At 42.3% G+C, this 8,116-nt stretch overlaps 1 pseudogene; it reads left to right on the top strand.

Annotated features, from left to right (window-relative positions):
• Positions 1-4,005: 4,005 nt before the first annotated feature.
• On the top strand, positions 4,006-5,014 carry LOC116646706 (annotated as a pseudogene).
• The last annotated feature ends 3,102 nt before the right edge of the window (positions 5,015-8,116 follow it).

Here is an 8,116-nt window from a genome sequence, read left to right as displayed (position 1 = left end):
ACTTAACTTGGTATGTTGTTCTAGTGCTATTTAAAATGCACGTGTCACCTAGCAGGATTTTAGTTGCAAGCACCCGAAACCTCCACCCAACCTGGGTTCAGTAATGAAGCAATACGTTCATTCACATACAGCAAAGCCCAGAAGTACTTGGAGTCTCCACCATAGTTCTGTGTGCACCCAGCTTCATTTTCCACCACTCTCCCTAGCTCCTCTGCCTTTCTCCATGTGCTTTGTCCTTAATTTGGCTTCAGCAGCACTTAAAAACAACAACAACGACAAAGGCTCTAGCTGTTCTAGAAGCAGGGGGATTTTTCTCTTTCCCCAGCCACAGAACACAAATACTGAGGTTCATTCCAACTGAATTAACTTGGGTTCCTTGCTCACTCCTGAACAAATCACTGTGGCCAAGGGCATGGGGTCACACAGAGTCATTTAAGTCAAACAGGGCTAATTTGAGGGGAGGGAGGGAAAGAGAAGGAAAATCCCACCCAAACCACATCACTGATTAACAACGGACAAGAAGTATTAGACAGCCACCAAAGCAGGATAAAACTGACCACCACTGAAATACCCTGCACAGGGCATTGGTTTTACAAGTTAGAGTATCGTTCAGTGAATTGCTACACATCCACTTAAAAAGATGTAACAATACAAAAAGATGTCCCCAATGTGCTTTATATGGAACGAGTAGATTACAAAACTCTTGGAAAGATATACACCTATTCATTAATGGAAGTCTTCTCGATGCAGGGGCATCATGCTTGGTTTTCATGATTTTCGTGTTAAACTTTTACTTGTGCTTCTTACTTTCCCAAAAGTTTTATAATAAAACCTGTTACTTTGTGAAGAGGAAAAAACACCCATTCTGTTACCTTTCTGCTTTTTATGGATCTGCCTATTTCTCACATCATTTGCCCTTTCCTGTTAATCCTCCAATAGAGGCAGGGTTTTGTTTTGTTTTGTTAGGGAAATAGGTCCAGCAAAATAAAGTGACACGCCCAGATTCTCACAGGACCTTTTTACAGGCATCAATATGAAAATCAAGTATCTGGGTTTCTGTTACGGTACTGTTCCACATCCCTGTTCCACCTTGCCTCCCCTCCGATGAGAAGGGCTATCACTCTTTACACACCTCCACCAAACAGAATCAGTGCTGACAGAAGGACCTCTCCACTAGGCACCAGGAAGCTTCACCATTTCAAGGGACTGCCAATACTGGTCACTGCAGAAGGCGATGAGGGGCCCCCTTCTGGAAGAGGACCGTTAGTGACATGCCGTCCATGAACTACTCCCAGGAGCCCCCAGAAGTGGTACGTGGCTACCAGCTGCTGCCAAGCCTGTTGGAACACGAAGCCTGACTCCATTTCCACTGGTTATTTTGTCCCGCTTTAATTACCGGTGCCTGTGTGACAGAGAATGGATTCAACTGTCAGGGAGCAGGAACTCTCTTGGCCAACAGGCCCAAAGACGTGCTGGGCTGTCTTTCTGATCGCTCTATCAATAGCCAGCATCAGTGCTTCCCTTGGAAAAAGGGCATTAAGGGAAAGATCAAAATGCCAGATCTATGCCCTCCGTGAACCTCGCCAGATGGGATTCAGACAAATAATTGTCACACCCCCACCCTCATTACCAGAGTCAAAGCTCTCAAAGCTGCTAGGAACAGTTTCTTTTGTCCTTCATGCATTTTCCATGAAGCAGCAGCCTTTCTCTAAACTTGGACTAGTATTTCAGATTGCCCAGGCCGTACGGAATCTGAGAATTCTCGGACTAATGGAAAACTTAAGGTCCTTTTAAGGGGACTGAAAGCTTCAAAATTCTGTGATTCCAACATCAACAGACTTCTTGGAGGACATTTTCCTGATCTATGGCTACACTGAGGGCTGTAGATTTTTCTATGTGGCGACACTGAGTGCTGGACTCCCAGGAAGATCAGGTCTCTGCTTCTTCTACCTCTGGGTCATGTGACTAATCCTGGCCAATTCATTGTGAGTGACAGTGGCACTGTCATTTCAGAGAGAAAGCACGTCACGGACAGGGAGATGCTCCATTACCCCCACCTGCACCCTCGCCATGCAAATACACATCGAGACAGGCGTGCTGCAAGTCAGAGTGGCCTTTATCACTGAGCCAACCCTTGGAAGGGTCTCCCAGACCCACAGCCAATACTAAGTGAAAGAAAAATAAGTGTATTTTGGGGCGCCTGGGTGGCTCAGTCCGTTAGTGGCTGCCTTCGGCTCAGGTCATGATCCTGGGATCCTGGGATCGAGCCCCGCATCTGGCTCCCTTTCTCCCTCTCCCTCTGCCTGCTGCTCCCCCTGCTTGTACTCTAATAAAAAATTAAAAATCTTTTTAAAAATTTTTTTAAAATAATAAAAAAAAAATAAAAGAAAAATAAGTGTATTTTAAAGATACTTAAATCCAGGGTGCCCGGGTGGCTTAGTCAGTTAAATTTCCGGCTCTTGATTTCAACTCAGGTCATGATCTCAGTGTCCTGGGATCGAGCCCCCACCGCAGGCTCCATGCTCAGTGTAGAATCTGCTTGAGGATCCTCTCTCCCCCTCTCCCCCTACCCCCACTCGTTTTCTCTCTCAAATAAATAAATTTTTAAACATCAAAATAAAAAGTAAAGATACTTAAATCCTGTCTCGATTTTTATAACAACACCTTGACTCACATAAGTGTTTAATATGAGACAGTGTTGGGCACTTGACATGCATTATCTCACTTTTTCTTCAAACCAACCTGGTAAGATATAGTCCATTATGATTCTACTTCACTGAAGAAACAAAGAAGTAACTCATCCAAGATCACACAGCAACTGAGTCATGAGACCAGGATGAGACTCCAATATTTGCACTCATAACCACCACATTGCTACTGTGGAATGGAGTTTAAAGAGAAATGAAATAAAGAAGCCAAAGGTAAGCTACATAATAAATAGCAGAGTCAGAAGAAGGAGTGAAGAAGGGAATAAGAAAGCCTTAAGGTATTGACTTAAGACAATTGACCATTAGAAGAAAAGTAGGCACCTTTGGGAAAAGCCCCCAAGATCATGTTCAGCAATTTATACCAGGAGAAGGATCACCAGTTAAAAACCACAAATGAAGAAATAAATGAGCAGTTATCTTAACTGAAAAACATTTGTGTAAAAGGAGCATATCACAATCTATAGGAAATCAGTGTAGGAAAGTTTTGCCTATTTTTTCAAAGATTTATATATTAGAGAGAGAAAGAAAGAGAGAATGAGCTGGGGGCAGGGGGCTGGGGAGCAGACACCCCACTAGGCAGGGAGCCTGACCCAGGGCTCGATCCCAGCACCCTGGGATCAGGACCTGAGCCAAAGGCAAACACTTAACCAACTGAGCCACCCAGGCACCCCAAGTTTTAAATGTAATAATCTTCACCTATTTTCCTATTGAGTAGGAGACTCAGCAATTTTGCCCTCACAAAATATTTTACTTCTACTAATGATCCAGATGCCAACTTTCACAGAATCCCAAGAAAATGTCAGAATTTTATTAACCATTCATTTGTTTAGAATATCAGACTTTGTGTTCCACTGGACAGTAAATCAAAGGACCCAAGTAACATTGAACCAGAGTTACTAAGGCCTGTCATAAGCTGCAAATACCTACATTTCCCCTTTTAAGACATTTTTCAGGATAAATAGACATCTCCAGAAGTTAGTAAGGAACATATATCCAAAGCCACAATTTCAAGCAGTAAACCTGAAAAATGATTCTTTGATAAATTAAAATTTACATTTTCTAATAATGTTGACAAGAATCTACATATATACACACTTACATATTTTATTAGGCTTTGAGGGAATCCAACTGGAAGAATCAAGATAAATGTACCATGTCTCAATATTTCCAAAGCTTAACTCCTCCTAAGTACTAACAATGAAAATACCTATCTTAGAGTGTCGGAACAGTCTGCCAAGACCGGATCCAACCTCGTGTGCCGCTGACGCCCGCCCCACGTGCACTCCCAACTCCTTTTGGTTCTAAGTCCAAAATGGCAACTCTCAAAGATCAGCTGATTCAGAATCCTCTTAAGGAAGAACATACCCCCCAGAATAAGATTACAGCTGTTGAGGTTGGTGCTATTGGCATGGCTTGTGCTATCCCAGTATCTTAATGAAGGACCTGGCAGATGAACTTGCTCTTGTTGATGTCATGGAAGACAAACTGAAGGGAGAGATGATGGATCTCCAGCACGGCAGCCTTTTCCTTAGAACACCAAAAATTGTCTCTGGCAAAGATTATAACGTGACTGCAAACTACAAGCTGGTTATTATCACAGCTGGGGCATGTCAGCAAGAGGGAGAAAGTGGTCTTAATTTGGCCCAGCGTAACGTGAACATCTTTAAGTTCATCATTCCTAATACCATAAAATACAGCCCAAACCGCAAGTTGCTTGTCATTTGCAATCCAGTGGATATCTTGACCTATGTGGCTTGGAAGTTAAGTGGCTTTCCCAAAAACCATGTTATTGGAAGTGCTTGCAATCTGGATTCAGCCTGGTTCCATTACCTAATGCGGGAAAGACTGGGAGTTCAGCCATTTAGCTGTCACAGGTGGGTCCTCGGGGAGCACGGAGACTCCAGTATGCCTGTATGGAGTGGAATAAATGTTGCTGGTGTCTCTCTGAAAAATGTGCACCTTGACTTAGGCACTGATGCCGATAAGGAACCGTGGGAAGAGGTTCACAGACAGGTGGTTGACAGTGCCTATGAGGTGATCAAACTGAAAGGCTACACTTCCTGGGCCATTGGACTGTGTGGCAGATTTGGTACAAAGTATAATGAAGAATCTTAGGCGGGTGCATCCAATTTCCACCATGATTAAGGGTCTCCATGGAATTAAAGTTGTCTTCCTTAGTGTTCCTTGCATCTTGGGACAGAATGGAATTTTAGATGTTGTGAAGGTGATGGACTCCCGAGGAAGAGACCCATTTGAAGAAGAGTGCAGATACACTTTGGGGGATCCAAAAGGAGCTGCAGTTTTAAAGTTTTCTAATGTACCACTTCACTGTCTAGACTACAATGGGATTTTAGTTGGAGGTTGTGTATATTGTCCTTATCATCTGATCTGTTACTCAAGTTATATTAAAATGGCCTAAGAAAAAACATCAGTTTCCTAAAGTTCCAAATAGGAATGGTTCACCAAACCCTGCAACTGTATCCCGATGCTGGATGATACCTGGCTTTGTAGTCCTAAGCTGGTCAGTGTAAGTTAGCCCCACCATCTCAGAGGTACCACTGTCAATATTACATAGCTGCAGTTGCTCTTCACACCAGATGTGTGTTTACCGTGTGTTGTCACTTCTGGTTCCTTCACCCAACACCCAACATGCCTAGTCCATCTTTTTCAGTCCATCACATCCTGGGATCCAATGTATAAATTCAATATTGCATGTGTTGTGCATAACTGTCCTAAAGGATCTTATTTTGTGTACCATATATGTCAGAATATAATGTACATGGCCATATGATGTAAAAAGACAATGCAACCAACTATCTAAGTGTCATACCAACTAAAACACCAAATAAATTTTGAACAGTGACTCCTTTTTTTTTTTTTTTGAAAAAAAGAAAACACCTATTTTAACTTGACCCACAACTATGGGTTTGCTTTAGAATTTACGAAATTGTCAGTTTCAGGCTCTACCTGCCTTCCCATTCTGCATTTCATTCCTGGTTTCAATTCCCCTCCTTTTCTAGCCTATAGCATTTTCACTTAGGGCTGAATTTCAGCAGAGGACAGAGCCCCCCACTAGGAGAGGGGGGTGCCATCTGCAATCCTTAGTAAGCTGTGCCTCTAAACACATAAAAGGAATCAACCAACAAAAACAAAGACCAGGGCAGCGGGGGGGGGGGGGGGGGTCACCCATGGGACAGTTACAAAAGGTCATGTCCATTGAGTATAAACACTCTAGAAGGATTCCAAACTTCATGATTCATCTGGTGTTTTTTTTTAAGCAACTGAAAGCCAAAAAAATAAATAAATTTTGGAATGGGAGGAGACACAATAAAGAACTCTCCATCCATCATCCTTTCCCACACATGACTCTCTCTCTCTGGTTTGACTTCTCAGGGATCCCAACACACACCATACCAGTACTTATTCCCAACCCCTCACAAATGTTCTTCCCAGATTCTTTTCCTATTCAGATCCTATGCATCCTTCAGAGCCCCATTCAAGTGCCACTACCACCATGAAGCCCTCATGAAAACTCAATCCCTTGGGATCTTTCTTCCTCTAAGTATCTATTGTTCCAATCTTCTTTTACCACACACTTAGGATAGGGTTGGTTTGCCAACATCTCTATAGGATTAGTCTTGTTCTTCCACTTAGAATCCTTAACAACGGTCTCTTACAATTGTTTATTCCCCTGTGTATTGATCATGATCCTGATTACATAGCATAGGCTCCGTTTAAGTTAAGAAAATTATGTATATTATTGAAAATGGAATGACAAAAATAGAAACTTAAGGATTAAAGTCCAATTTCCTCAACATAAGCAAATATCAGTCTTAATGGTGACCAACCTAACCCCCATGACCTGATTCATTTAAGAACCTTCATTTAAGAACCCATAAATAAATAATTTTTAGATATTCATTCTTTCTGGGAGAAGACAAAAGGTTACAGCCTTGGGCTTTGACAGTAACCTTCTAATCCATTCTCTGGAGTAATGCGGCCTGAGAAAAACAGCTCAAAAATCATGCCAAGACTGGGTTTCTTTAGGGGAGATTAGTATGGAAGCAGGGGCTCCCCTGCTGTAGGAATACGGATTTTCTAGAACCCTTGGCTTCAGTAGTAGCAGCTTTTGACCATTATGCAGCAACCACTGCTGGGCATGTCAGACACAAATTCTGAAAACCTAACATTAATACACATTCATGAGAAATTTTGAAATTCAATTTAGTTATGTTATTGAACAGAAATCTATCACTGAAAACAAGCTGACTAGCCAGTGATAGGGGATAGGTGAGTTCAATCTAATTCACACTGTTAATGCCTTTCTTCCCCTCCCATCTTAAATAGCAGCCACACTGCTTGGACAGAATTTCCCTCACCCCCAAAACAAGCCACTCCACGTCATCTCATTCCCCCCCATGCCTTGCTACAATGATGCTATCAGTTGTGGGCAAAAACTCTGCTCCTCAGTTAGCAGTAGCCCTGGCTACCATAACTGGTTGAGTTTAGTCCAAAGTGAAAACAGCTTTTGTATGATAGTTTGGGGAGAAGATCTCTGCCTGCGAAGTCCAGTGCTGTGGAGTGAACTGCATTCCCCCAAAATTCCTATGTTGAAGCTCTAATCCCTTATGTGATAGTATTTGAAGATGGGACCTTCAGGAGGTAATTAGGTTTATCTGTAATGAAGGGGAGGTCCTCATGATAGGATGGGCACCATTACAAGAACAGACACCAGATAGCTTGCTTCCTCTCTTCCTGAGGATGGAGACCTTTGGAAAAGGACAGACCTCTTGAGAGAAATGGAAACAATGGCCTGATGGTATTACACCTAATCCCACTTGAAGTTTGGGTTTCTTTCACTTGCAAATAAAAAATCTCTAAACATGTAGAAACTATATATGCACAAGGTTAAGGTTTAAAAGATTGAGGAAACATGAAAGCATTGAATTTTGAGGATAGCAAGACGGATGGATTTTCTCTTATTTTGAAATCAGTTAACCTTCATTAAGGTCTTTAAAAAGGTCAAATATATGCATTATCTCATTTAATCCCCTTTTTACAAGGAGCAACCTGTAACTGCTGCTTTATTTTATTACTGTTTCTTTAGAGAGGGGAAGAGAAAGAGGGAGAGAGAGAAAGGGGGGACGGGCAGCAGGAGAATCTTAAGCAGGTTCCACACCCAGCACAGAGCCCAACACGGGGCTCGATCTCACAACCCTGAGATCATGACCTGAGCCGAAATCAAGAGTCAGAGGCTTAACTGACTGAGCCACCCAGGTGCCCCTGTAACTGCAACTTTAATGTTGTCTGTTCCATAATTTAAAACTTGCACAACAATTGAGCTGTTAAAAAGATTAGTTTGTTTGCTTCTGGAAACTATCCGTCTACAGAATATAACAATACAAAGG

The sequence above is a fragment of the Phoca vitulina genome, unplaced genomic scaffold (genome assembly GCF_004348235.1).
Source record: "Phoca vitulina isolate PV1807 unplaced genomic scaffold, GSC_HSeal_1.0 scaffold37, whole genome shotgun sequence".
NCBI lineage: Eukaryota > Metazoa > Chordata > Mammalia > Carnivora > Phocidae > Phoca > Phoca vitulina.
Note: the sequence above shows the minus strand (reverse complement) of the source record. Positions and strands in the feature narration are given on the sequence as shown.